Below are 14,226 nucleotides of genomic sequence, written 5' to 3'. Positions count from 1 at the left end.
TTGTTGTATTCTATAATATGCAAGGACAACAACACCCATTACGCAGTCAAACTGTGCAGCAATAAAAAAAATACAAACAAATTAAATATTCATGTAACTAAATTTTGGGATAAATAGTATAAATATAAACTTAATACCTGCTCAAAACATATAATGTTCATAATTAAATGAAATGTAACAATAAAACTAATGATCATCTGGGCTCGCAAGGTTTTTTTTTCCAGGTACTTCGGTTTCCTCCCACATCCCAAAAACATGCATGGTAGGCTGGATGAAGACTCTAAATTGCCCCTAGGTATGAGTTTGAGCTGGGATAAGCTCCAGCACCCTTGTGACACTTATAGAGACAACATTAAATTGAAAAACCAGATGTGAAATAAATTCTCCTGCTACACAAATCCCAATTTTCACAAATCCTGTTTTGAAATCTTTTATTTACACAGTTCGTGTATGATTGAAAACCCAAAAAAAGAATTATGTCCTAACCACAAAGCAAAAAAAGTGACTATTACATTTAACATTGTTTGATTACCCAGCAATTTTGTAGACGCATAAAAAGATGCAGAGATGTACGGTATAAAAATCCATTAGATATTGATGTTTTTTCCAAACTTGTCGAATCATTGTTAACATGATCACCATCATCAGAACCATCAATGATGGCATTAAAGTTAACGTATATTTCAAAAGTTGTGCAACTGTGGTACTGCTTTTGATTATATATGAAGAAAAAATGGCCTATGTATTATTGTTGTAAATGTAATGTCTACTCCAACCTTATGCCTAACTCTCCCGGGATCTTTTAGGATGGAATAAAAGATTTACCCTCAGATAAATATTTCTTAAATTGTAAAACAAACAAAAAACAATGACATTCCAGAAGCCTTGAAAAAAAAATTCTGTTTTAACTGTCCGTGGTGTAAATTTGTAAAGCAACTGTATGGCTGGACTTGACCTGTACCGTTTGTAGTCACACCAGAGACGTGTTCTAGCAGAACATGTGGTATATTTGCTGACAGAAACTTTAGCTCAGAACTTATTCCAAGTGGCACAGACAATTAAAATTGCATCTCAAACAAGAGCCATAAACTTATGAGGTTAAAAAGTTAAAGGAATTTTCTACCACTCTCATTCTAGCTGTGGTTTGTAGCCACAAACATTGGATGTGCAAATAGAAAAAGGTGTATTGTGTTGGAAGAGCAAAATGAAGCAAAATAAAGAAACTGGAGCCACATGGGGATGAGTCAATGTTGAATTCCAACAATGCAGAAAACAGCAAACACATGACTATCTGTCCAACGAAGAAAGTAAACACACAACTACTTCTGGAATTGACTCTGCCCGAGACTGATTTGAGGTCAGTTTGACGTTACAGGGAGCAGACAAACTCAACTCAAAGGAGTAAAAAAAACATGTCAACACATCGCAGAGCTTGAGAATGAAAATTCTGGACAACATCACCATCACTGTGATGACAACAAGGGGAGGGATTTGCTACCATCTTGTTGGTAACGGGGTTAGGGTTCGATTCCTGCTGGTGACGGTATGATTATGAGTGCGGATGATCGTCAGTCTTTCTTTGTGCCCTACGGCTAACTGGTGACCAGTCTAGCGTGGAGGCTGCCCTTCACCCTGAAATGACCTGGGATAGGCTCCAACAACCCTTACAGAAGATGAATGAAAAGATTCAAACAAAACTTCTGGCATCAAACAAAACTTTGCAAGTTCAAACCAAAAAAAATTGGACTTTAATCAAACTTAACCATATGAGAATAACACGCAACACTTACAATTCCCTTTTTTTTACATTCTCGCTGCCCAGACTTTTGTTCTCAATGCCAAAATTACCCGCCAGTGTCTTTTCTCTGGCAAAACTCGCTGCCTCTCTTTTCTCATGCACTCCCAGTTTTAGCGTTTAAGATTTTTGACACAAGTTTCCCGAGTGTATGGGAAGTGCCTTCTAATAGATTTCCCATGACCACGGAAGCTATTGCGGGTTTTACGCTCAAATTTATCGTATATTGGCCACCAAAATATTTAAATGTTCAGATTATTGTTTTAAAAGTAAACTGATTATCTTGGTGTTTTTATGCTAAATAAGATATAATCTTAGGTCTGGGCTTCTAAATTTTTGTCTGTTAAGCCCCCCTCCTAGCAAAGGACATTTAGTACAGACGCTCCCCTACTTACGAACGAGTTAGGTTCCGAGCGATTGTTCATAAGTTGAATTTGTTCGTAAGTTGCTCAGTGCTATATTTTGTATTATAATGTATGTTTAAGGCCTATATAAGTATATTGAAGGTTTATATACGTGCATTTGTATGTTTAAGGCTTGTATAAGTAACACACACTGGTTTGTACTGAAAAAAACATTTAATAAAATAGAGAGAATACATACAGTACTGTATACATACATTAGAGAGAGAGAGATTTACTAGAAACTGGCCGAAAGAAGCTATCTAATGACGATTGCAGTTTTCTTTTTTTCATCATAAATGATGCGGTAGCACTGTATGGCATCATTCAATTGATTTGCAAACTTTGTGCAACATTCAATATTTGGGTCCTGCTGCTCGATCTTTGTGTTTATAAATGGTACTGACGGTCGAACGATTCAAGTTGTATTCCTCTGCAACGCTCACCACTTTCTCACGCGCATCAAGCTTCGTTATTATTGCCACTCATTTCAAATGAAATGCCTTGCTTCTTCCTTGCACCTCCCTCAATAGAAGCCTTTCGCTTTTCACCAACCATATTCAATAATGGATGCACGAGATATTTAATGATACAAATGAAAAAGGTTTTTTGCGCACTGGAGATACGTTCACGCACTTCCGCACCGGGCGTCGATATTAGCGGCGGAAAGAAGCACTACATGGAAAAAGGCGCGCAATACAAAATCGAACTTACGAACATTTTTTGACATAAACGCAATTTGCAGACATGTTCGTATGTACCGTTGTTCGTAACTCGAATGTTCGTAAGTAGGGGAGCGTCTGTATTTGTGAAGAACTGGTTTGCACTTTGGAAAAATAATTTAAACTATTTAAAATAACAATTTCCCCCATTTTATTTCATGTTTAAACTTTTCAGGTTACATTTGAATCTAAAAGGCATGAGCATTACGTCATAAAATTTCAAATGGTATATAGTTTGATGGCTTCGATGCTTTTGTGTTTTTGATATATTTCTCAGAAAACAGGAATCATAGATTCCCTGATGTGATAAAGAAAACCTGTTCTCAGTTTCTGATTCCGAACCCAAAAATCTCCACTTTTTTTTACATTTATCCGACCTCTTCCTTTTTAAATATTTGTGTACATTATCTTTTTTAAATTCAAGAAACATTGCCTGTTTGTTAAAATCCATGCAGAGTGTTTTGGGCGCATGCTGGTGTGCTAAACATTTTTCAGCATGCATCTGTCTGTCTCATCGGCTTTGTGTGAGATTTGTCATCTGAGCAGTGACTGTTCACAGGCAACTATAAAAAAAAGTATTTATAACATGTTAGGAAGGAAGTGACTCGTTTAATAGCTTTAACAGAGGCGATAGATTGAGAAAATGGGGCGACAAAGTAAAAAAAGTGCTGTCTTAGTCTCACACACACACACACACACACACACACACACACACACACACACACACACACCTACATAGAGTCACACGGTACATGACCCGACATTAGAGAGGCCCGGTGACAAGTGTGGAATGATGACTGAGGTGCAGGTCACACATGCAGTTTACATGTTGCTCTGATAGTGCTGTTGTTTTTGTCACCGCCTTGTGATGGCCATGCACGTGTGTGTCACTGTACTCTGTGTGTGTATAATATCCTGCCAGTTCTACCTCACTTGCCTCTCGTCATTGCTAAACATCTATTTAACCTCACCTCACACACACGCTGACACAAGCTCGCACCGACACACACGTCAAAAGGGTGACCATGTGAGAGAGACGCACACAATCCGTGCTGCTGAGGCCTCCCCGCCGGTTGAAGCAGAACAGGTGGATGCATTTCCTGGGTTTATGCCAAGATAAAGGCAGCACTAACAAATACGCGAGCGTGCACACACACAAATGAAAGGTTGAAAAACAGATTTTTGGAGTGATGCAATATGCCAGTTTTGTCCTTCACTTTATTACAAACCATCTCTCCCATGCCTCATTTGCACATGGCTCTCCGCACACCACCAATCCTCTATTTCTCTGTTTTGCTGTTATTCTATATTTAAACTTATTCATCATGTAAGGCTTCACATCGAGGCAACCTTGAAAATGCTGCGATCAAGGCCCATAACAACGGGCTGCCGTCGCGCTTTGAAGACAAAACAACATTAATTAGCCAATAAAATGGAAATGCGAAGCTGCCTCCAAACGTGAAGACGCAGTCAACATTTCTCTCCTCCAGGTAGCAGTTGCTCTACGTGCACATGAAGGGGAAAGCGGTGTGCATTGATACAGCGCGTGTCAGCTCGTGACAGGTCAGCTTTGTAGCGCTCTAGTGTAACCTCTCAGTTCCTGCTGAAGCTTCAGGATGCTCGCAGCTCCTCTCCTCCATCTGCCGCTCTCTATGAAGCGTGCACCTGATCACAGCGGCTCTGACGGCTGCTTCTGTCTCAACCGTGCCGCAGTCTTGCCTCACCCCTGAGCCATATCAACAACACAAGGGGAGACATGACTGAAAACATCAACATGCCTTCAAGTGGTAAAAATGTGCAAAAAAATATATATTCATATTGTTTGTCTGTCACTCTTAACTTAATTTGTCTTAACCTATTTTATCAACAATATACAGTAGGCTACACTACAAATGTAGTTCTGTATAAAAAAAAAAAAAAATCCGACTGCACTCTGGGTTGCCTGTGACTAAATGTTACACTTTTACTCCTAAAATGTTAAGTCAGGGACCATTGTGCTGCAGGTAAAAAATAAAAAACAAAAATAAAAAAGCCTGGAGCGTTGCATATTTTTGTTCATAAATTTGTTCAGCGGCTCCTAGTTATTTTTAGCATCTAATTGCTATTCCCTTGCAGCAGCCATTCGTTCCAACCCTTATTGAACCGAGGAACATATTTTACATTAGAAAAACCTCACGTCACATGTCACACCACTGACAAAAATGTTTTGAAAATGATATACTGTATCCTGAAATAATTATAATCCTGTCTCAATTTACTCACAAATTCACCTATTTTGCATGAAAAATGGAGCGTGTTTGGTTGAACATGGGGCTTTCTTATATGAATGGTAACAGGTGGCTGCATAGGGTAATTCTTGTTCCATATAGTAAAACAGTATTTAATTATTCTGTCTGTCACTGCGTGGCTTTCTTCTGGGTACTCCAGTTTCCTCCCACATTCCAAAGATGTGCATGTAAGCTGGTTGGACACAGTGGTTGTCTGTCTCCTCCTGCCTTGTGATTGTCTGCCCACCAATTCAGGTGTACCTTGGCTGCTGCTTTTGCTAACTCCAGCACCCTCGGGACCCTTGTGAGGATCAACGTAACAGAAGATGAATGAATTACTGGACGGCTTATCTCCTTAGGGCTCGCCATTGCGAACTAGTCGATCCGCATGACAGGTTTAGATGCCCTTCCAGATAGAACTCAAACAAACAAGAATCGAACCCAGGCTACCACCACAATGGCAGCGGAGCGCTCAGACCACTCAGCCATTACTCGGATTCAAATACACATATTAATACTTACAATTTTTACATTTACTGATAATTATTCTGTTGCGAATCTTAATTGAAAAAGGAATCTAAGATACTAAGCAATTCTTGTAGAGCAAGGGTGTCAGACTCGGGTTGGTTCGCGCTTTAACGTCAACTTGATTTCACGTGGGCCAGACCATTTTAGATATAATATTTAGATGTTTTTTTTATATAAATGGATTAAAAGAACTGGATTAAAAGCCTTGAATATTCAGTTTTTTATAGAGCTAAAACAATGTTTATTTTAGCTTTTTATATATATTTTTAGATTTTACAAAATGCCTTTTGAACTAAAAACACAGAAAAAATGGATTAAAAAATTAAAATTATTGATTTAAAAGGGGGGAAATCAGGAAATTTTATATACATCTATAATCTTCATTTTAATTTGATCCTAAAACAGAAAGTCGGCACTCATGGTTTACTTTCCCGGGCCACACAAAATGATGCGGCGGGCCAGATTTGGCCCCCGGGCCGCCACTTTGACACGTGTGTTGTAGAGCAATACATTTCAGGTTCAAGTTTTGCCTGAAATTCAGTTACTCATTAAAAGAGGGGCATTGAACACCTATAAAATCACTTTTGCTGCGAAACGATAATCTCTCGGGTATGACAAGAAGTGTAATTGTCCAAAACAGCAGCCAAATATTTTTGGAAGGAAACCCCTGTGAAAAACCTCCATGAACAGGGTCTCAACTGGATCCATCACAGTTTTATATAAGTCATATAAATTTGCAACGGATGTATGGAACAACCAACCTAGCATGCGCGGTTATGTCTCTGGCATTGAGAAGTGAAAAAAATTATCACTTTATTTGTAGTTTAATTTTCCTAGCTTATTAAAAGCAAATTTCCTGCAACTGCCACGATGCGTGCTAACAGGACACCAAATCTCTCACTTCTTTTGAGGACATAACATTTCCGGATGGAATTCAAACATGTACAGTTCCATTTTGCAGAAGGGCTATGGAATGAGTAAGAATTCATTGTATTAAATATGAATTATGATGTCAATGTTACCGGGAAATGTTTAAAGTGCCTCCATTAAGTACTTCAACCGCCTCCTAATAGCCTGCAGGAAGAACCTTTTCTAAGCGGGTTACCTGCAAGCATCACTATAGGAAGTTTGACGGGGGAATAAAGCGAAACACACACAAAATCCTCAATCAAAAGGAACTCCTTTCTGTTAAATAAACAATATCAGCAAAATAAATGCAAAAAAAATTTTCTTTTGTTTAAAAGCACCACATCAGGCAGACAGACCCCTTTTTTTTAAACCGTGGAAATTTGACGTGATTATTAAACAGGTTTCCACCAAACAAACCTGGCTGCACGTGTGTTGAACTAGAGGATCTCCGGGTGCAGACTGACGCATTACTTCTCCTCCATCCATCTAATTATTCCCTCAGAAACCAGAAATTTGAAGATACAAAAGACCGTCCCTATCTGTCACTGTGCGCCATTGATCTTATTGAGAGAAATTGTGGGTGTAGAGGAAACCCAATATAACTTGTGCCATTAAATTCCACACAGCATTATTCACATAGCGAATTGACAGATATCTGCGAGACATTTCTTTTAATCTTCAACTGTTGTTGAAGAAAAAGGAAGACGGAGGGTGGAGTGGGGGGCTACACACTACCGGCATCTCTCGCTTCTCCATATTTGCGGTGAGGTTAACAAAAAAGGCGATTGAAGTATGAAGAAAAAAAACATCATCCTACGTAACTTGTTGATTATTAACAATGCGGATGGTAAGCTTGAGGTGTTTTCAGTGGATCATGAGTCTTTGGAATTTGTCAGTATGAATGGAATGTGCACAGGACGTTATTATCAAAGACATGCAAGCTGATCAATTCCACATGCCAGTTTGAAATGGAATTTTTGTCAGTATGTCCTGATTTTGGGAATCCTGGGTTCAAATCCAGGTCACGTCCACCTGTGTGGAGTTTGCATGTTCTCCCCAGGCTTGCGTGGGTTTCCTCCGGGTACTCCGGTTTCCTCCCATATTCCAAAAACATGCATGGAAGGCTGATTGGACACTCTAAATTGCCCCTAGGAATGAGTGTTGGTGTGCATGGTTGTGCGTCTCCTTGTACCCTGCGATTGGCTGGCCACCGATTCAGGGTGTTCCCCCGCCTCTGGCCCGGAGTCGGGTAGGATAGGCTAGGATAGGTATGTACATGCGTTGTCCCTTTAAGAAGCTACGTCAGTCAGGGTCTTAACAAGTTCTCCAACAAAAAACAATAAAAGTCGGGTAAATTTGGAGCTTTTCTTTAGCCTAATAATTACTAGCGCATTAAGTATGACTAAATAGTAATTCGCAGTTTGTATTTAGGGAATTTGAGCAACGATTTAAATGGTAATTATCACTTACCTTCTGGGCGACCAAAAGACCGGCAACCAAAAGATCGGCGACCAAAAGACCGGTGACCAATCGACCGTGTACCGGCTCCAGCACCCCCCGCGACCCTAATGAGAATAAAGCCTACGTGTCCAACGCGATTTTGTAGCTGTGTCACTATTTCAAAATATGGTAGATAGCAAATATGAGTGCATGTTACTGTGTCTTCAAATCTATTAGGCTAAGTTCTGATGGTTAATCATTCCTGTTCAAGGTAAAATGGTACTTTGTTGCAAAAAATGTCAGTGATGAAGGCAATTGGTGTTTCAATTTAAATTATGAACCGAACAAGGACAGTCTCCTGATTGCAGCGTAGTATCACACAACAGAAAAGTGGCTTTGGGCAATCAGCACTTTCAAACATGTCAAAAAAATAATGTAACGAACTCTCTGCTGAAATGAAGACAATAAGAAAATACCAAATCTTCAAAGAAATACTGTACACAAATATATATATATATATATATATATATATATATATATATATATATATATATATATATATATATATATATATATATATATATATATATATATATATATATATATATATTTTTTTTTTTCCACCGCCTCAGCTTAATCACAATTTTGCAATATGGTGCACAATGCCCATTTTTGCTGCACAGTTGTATGAACTTTATTTGTACACAGTTGGCAACTCTTAATTTCTTTGAATTTTTCAACGTTTATTTATTTTGAGCACTGTAAAGAGTGGAAATGCAAATCGACTACAGCACATGTGTCAAAGTGGCGGCCCGGGGGCCAAATCTGGCCCGCAGCATCTTTTTGTGTGGCCGGGGAAAGTAAATCATGAGTGCCGACTTTCTGTTTTAGGATCAAATTAAAACGAAGAGTATAGATGTATATTAAATTTCCTTATTTTCCCCCTTTCTGGGTTAACATTGAAATTCTTCTTCTAGTTGTGGAGTTTTTTAAAAGAGAGACAAGAAAGGAGACTGAGATCGAGAGACAGATTCCTGCAATGACGCCGATTGTGGATCGGTATGTTGATGTGAAGGAGCTAAAGCGAAAGGTGAAGCTCTCTTGGCTGTTTTTTATTGGTCGATCAATGATGCTACCCTCACCTTTAGCCACAAGTTGTGGGTTGTAACCGGAAGAAAAAGAACACGGATGCGAGCGATCAAATTGGGTTTCCTCTTCCAGGTGTCTGGGCTCTCATTTAAGTTGACTTGAGTATTCATTCATGAGTAAAGGCCCTGCACCTCAGAATTGAAAAGAGCCTGATATGCGAGGGCTCTCGGATATCTGCTTGGGATGCCTCCTGGACATGCCCTTGGTGAGGGTGTTACAGGCATGTCCCACAGGAGGAACTTGAAAACTCTGAAGCGACTCCTGGCTGGTTTCTGACCCGAGCCAAAGCGAAAGAAATGGATGGATGGATGAATTTACCAAGGTGAGTTGGATCAATATGCAATACTTTTGAGACCGCCAAGAGGAAGGTCGTAAAAACCCGCTCACTTTGCTCATGTTTCTCCTTGAGAATGAAATTTGGTAGCTATATTCTAGCTTTGGAGATGTTTTGGATCTCAGTGCTTGATTTTAATTTTTTTGAAGGGTTGATCAATATTATGCACATTTGAAATTGCTAATTGCACAATAAAATTTGGTGGAAATATTCGGGGCATGTATCTGAATCGATCCTTGGAGCTGAATTTTTTCTATTTTTTTTAGGGTTGATTAATCAATTTTTTCAGTTTTAATTTTTGGTTAGTTTTTATATTTTCATATTACTTTTGAAACAGTCTTAGGATATCATAGAACTGTTTTTTTTGGGCATGGCCTATTTAGTAAGGGGTGAAAAGCACAATTTTCATGATGTTTAGCGATATTGCAAAATCTGCTACTGTTTGATTCAATTCAATTCAATGGGCTTAGATTTATTTACACAACCAGTTACATTTTTCTAAAGTCATTATTAAAATTGGTTTTCACCATTTTGATGCTGAAACCAAATCATTCATCAATTAATTCATCATTACTCCCCCTGCTATTTAGGTGTTAATTATTTAGGTTAGTTAAATAAACTTGAGAGGTATTTAATTTAAATATTTATTATTTTATTAAAAAAATGTATGCTAAATAAATAATGAGATTAAATTAATAGAGGTGTACATGTCAAATGTAATGATGAAACAATACAATATTAATCGCTAGACAACATTACAAAGTCTTCCACAATTTAATTCAATAACCATGTGTTATTTTGTACGAATTCAAGAAAATCAGTTATATTTCGGCGATAGCAATTAAAAAAAGTACAACTCAATTTTCCAGTTGTGCATGGTGACCGCTTTTGAGAAGAAACTGTCCTTGAGTCTGTTTGTCTTGGCTGTTATGGTAGCAGGTTGAAGAGGTGGAAGCCGGGATGTTTATTATCTTTTTCGGTGCTCTTTGCCCTTCTTAGGCTCCGGAATTTGTTTAATTAAAACCGAATTTAAAAAAAGACCAAGTGAATACTGCAAGGCCATCCAAGGGAGGTTTGTCATATCTGTAAGGCAGGGGTAGGGGTGTCAGACTCGGGTTGGTTCGTGGGCCACTTTAACGTCAACTTGATTTCACGTTGGCCGGACCATTTTAGATATAATATTTACTTTTTTTAAAATAAATGGATTAAAAGAACTGGATTAAAAGCCCTGAATATTCAGTTTTTATAGATCTAAAACAATGTTTATTTTAGCTTTTTTTTTAAAATATATTTTTACATTTAAAAAAAATGATTTTTGAACTAAAAACAGAAAAAAATGATTAAAAATTTACAATTATTGATTTAAAAGGGGGGAAATCAGGAAATTTAATATACATCTATACTCTTCATTTTAATTTGATCCTAAAACAGAAAGTCAGCACTCATGATTTACTTTCCCGGGCCACACAAAATGATGCGGCGGGCCAGATTTGGCCCTCGGGCCGCCACTTTGACACATGTGCTGTAAGGCCATCCAAGGGAGGTTTGTCATAGCTGTGCAGAGTCTCGCGGTATTTGACAGCTCCCCGGGAATGCCTCCTTGTTTACATTGGTGGCACGCGGGTCAGAAGCGTGTGGCGGCTGGTGGGGGGCCTAGCGGACAAACTGCACACGAGACCACTCACACACGCGCACACACACGCGGACACACACGGCAGACGCACTAGCCTCGGCAGCACACGCTCTCTCCCGTCAGCCCAAAAACAAACAAGAAAAGCCTTTCAGCGTTTCGGGAAGACAACCAAAGGCCGACCCAGGCGACTTTTCCCCCCCACTCCCCCACGCGTGCTCTGGATCAGGAAAGGGAAAGTCCGTAAAGAAACGGAACGCCATAACACGATCTGCGGAGTGTCTGCGCGTGAAGAAGAAATAGCTTAGCAACAGAGTCCCACTTCCTGGTAAGTCCTCACACAGCTGACCGTCAATTTTAGCAAAACTACTCATCATCGGCTAATCCACCGTTTTCAGACCTGTTTGTCCAATTGGTTTTGGACTAGACTGGGACAGGGCTGTCCTTGAAAGTCACCCGGGGTTGTTGTAATCTATGTTTACACGCCAGATTCACTTTTAAGGGGGAAAAAGTTTGTGGAAAGTTCTTCGGCTAGCTTAGCCAGCCAGGGCCAGCGTGCAGCAAGGCTAACTTTTACTGCATTTAAGTGGCTTTGACATGGATCGTTTCATTTAATGTCACTGTCACTTTGATTTGATACAATGTGCTTCTTGTCAAACATGTTTTGGCGTGAATGTCGGTGCGATTTTCCTGTGGAGAAAATACTGGCCGAATACATGAATGTTGCTACTTAGTGAATCCATGCAACAGATTTTAAGTGATCCAATGGAAAGGCTGTGTAGTGTTCTGTAATTTATGTTTCGATTTAGTTTAAAGCTATTTAAAGACGAAATGCTGACTTTACATAGAAGATCGGAGTTTTTAATGTCTTTAAAATTGTAGATCAAACCTGTCTCATTCAGACCAATGTGTTCACTTCTTGTAAAAATGTCAATTCTCGCCAATCTTGACAGTTAAAAATGCATTTAGATATAAGGAACATCACATTTGATGTATGCAGTTTATATTTGAAGTTTTGCAATGATGATTTCTTGAAGTGTAATAAGTTGCACAACACTTGATGGGCTGGAACGCACCTGTTGAATTGAATGCTTTTTATTTTCACCAAGTATAATGAGATTTAAAGCTTCACCATGAAGTGCACAAATAAATAATCAATAAATAAGTACTAAATATAAATAAGTAGTTACATAATAAGTAGCCAACATAATACTTAGTCCTCCATCAGACTGCCATCTGTAGTTTGGAAAATGTATAATGTTTTTTTATTAATTTACATTTATATTTTATCTAAAGGTGATGTGTTTTACTAGTCATTTGTACCCCTGTTCTCCTGTTGTTATATTTTGACCCTGATCTAAACTTATTCATTCATTCACCTTCCGTACTGCATTTGCTGGAGCATATCCCAATGGACTTCGGGCGAAAGGTTTGCTACACCCTAGACTGGTCGCCAGTCAGCCGTAGGGCACACAGAGAGACAGAAAACTATCACACGCCCAATCACCACCACCAAGCGGGAATTGATCCCATGCTTGCCCGCACCGAAGTCAGACGAGTGAACCCTTGCATCATCTGGTGGCTCTAAACTTATGTTCAAATATTTAGCCCGGGTTGGATTCTCGGTTGTGTGGGTTGTATAACGAAGGGCATTTGGCGCAAAATTTGTGCCAAATCTATATAATGCAAATTGACAGTTTCTCTACGGCACAGGTGTCAAAGTGGCGGCCCGGGGGCCAAATCTGGCCCGCCGCATCATTTTGTGTGGCCCGGGAAAATAAATCATGAATGCCGACTTTCAGTTTTAAGATCAAATTAAAATGATAGATATAGATGTATATTATATTTCCTTATTTTCCCCCTTTTAAATCAATAACTGCAATTTTTAATCATTTTTTTCTGTTTTTAGTTCAAAAATCATTTAGTAAAATCTAAAAATACCTAAAAATATTTTCTATTTTCCACTTTAATATGGAACACAATGATTAAAAGAGATTTTCCCTTACTAAGAAAAAAAGCTCAAATAAACCTTTTTTTAGATCTATAAAAAGTGGAATATCCAGGGCTTTTAATCCATTTAATAAAAAAAATTCTAAATTCTATATCTAAAATGGTCTGGCCCACATGAAATCGAGTTGATGTTATTGCGGCTTGCGAACCAACCCGAGTCTGACACCCTTGCTCTACGGCGACTCCTGAGGGGATAAGCCAAAAAACCCCAATCATCTGGTTACTAATGATATTCCACTGCAGGTTTCTCTTGGTTTGACATTTTTAATATTGATAACAGTTTAACCAACTGTAAGGATTTCTTTTACTCAAATCACTGAGTTTTTTTTTCTTTTTTCTTTGGCTATTTGAAACTTTTTGGTGGATGCAACGTCACACAATGAGCAAGAAGCAGTTGGCTGCACTGTTTAAAGGTTGTCAAAACAAAAGGGAGTAGCACTAACATATTTTCAGCATCAAGAACTGACAGACATGCGATTGCAAGTCAAAAGTCATGCCAAATATCATATTGCAATGTCACCTCAAAAAAATTATTGCCTAAAATGATTACAATTGTTAGTAATAATGAAAAGAAATCCACTGAGGTGACTTAGGTGATTATTTTAAGAATGTATCAATATGACAAGGAGTCGATCACCGTGGCCATTGTCCAACTCTAGCCGCTGATCGTTATGATTTACACTTTCACCCCCAGTGTCCAATAAGGTAGCGGTCCCCAACCTTTTTCACACCGCGTACCGGTAAAGCTCTTTCTTTTTTTCTCGCGGACCGGCTAATGGGGAGGGTGACAACTTAAGACAAAATTGTGTGGGAGAGGGGTCGGTGCATGAACGACACCCACGACGGCAAAAAAAAAAATCAAGTCCTAAGCATAATAGCATTTTTTTTATATTTATTATATCAACTTTTCTCGTTTCAAGTAGAAGGACGAGACTGAAAACGTTAATATTTTTTACTCTGACGGATCGGCACTAGGAAACTATGTTACATTGGTTGTTAAACTTTACAAGATGCTACAGTAGTTGAAACATTACAGGAGCA

At 38.7% G+C, this 14,226-nt stretch overlaps 1 protein-coding gene across 4 annotated transcripts in view; it reads left to right on the top strand.

The window, feature by feature from the left end:
• The first annotated feature begins 11,121 nt into the window (after positions 1-11,121).
• Positions 11,122-14,226, top strand: part of nek7 (NIMA-related kinase 7) — a 75,279-nt gene continuing 72,174 nt past the window's right edge. For all 4 annotated transcript variants that reach the window (XR_013301247.1, XR_013301245.1, XR_013301246.1 and 1 more), the window contains exon 1: positions 11,122-11,503. The gene's annotated coding sequence lies outside the window, so the exon portion shown is untranslated. The remainder of the gene's footprint in view (positions 11,504-14,226) is intronic.

This window comes from Stigmatopora argus, chromosome 8 (genome assembly GCF_051989625.1).
Source record: "Stigmatopora argus isolate UIUO_Sarg chromosome 8, RoL_Sarg_1.0, whole genome shotgun sequence".
NCBI classification, from domain to species: Eukaryota; Metazoa; Chordata; class Actinopteri; order Syngnathiformes; family Syngnathidae; genus Stigmatopora; species Stigmatopora argus.
The sequence above is the reverse complement of the archived record's forward strand: the minus strand, read 5'-3'. Positions and strand labels throughout refer to the sequence as shown.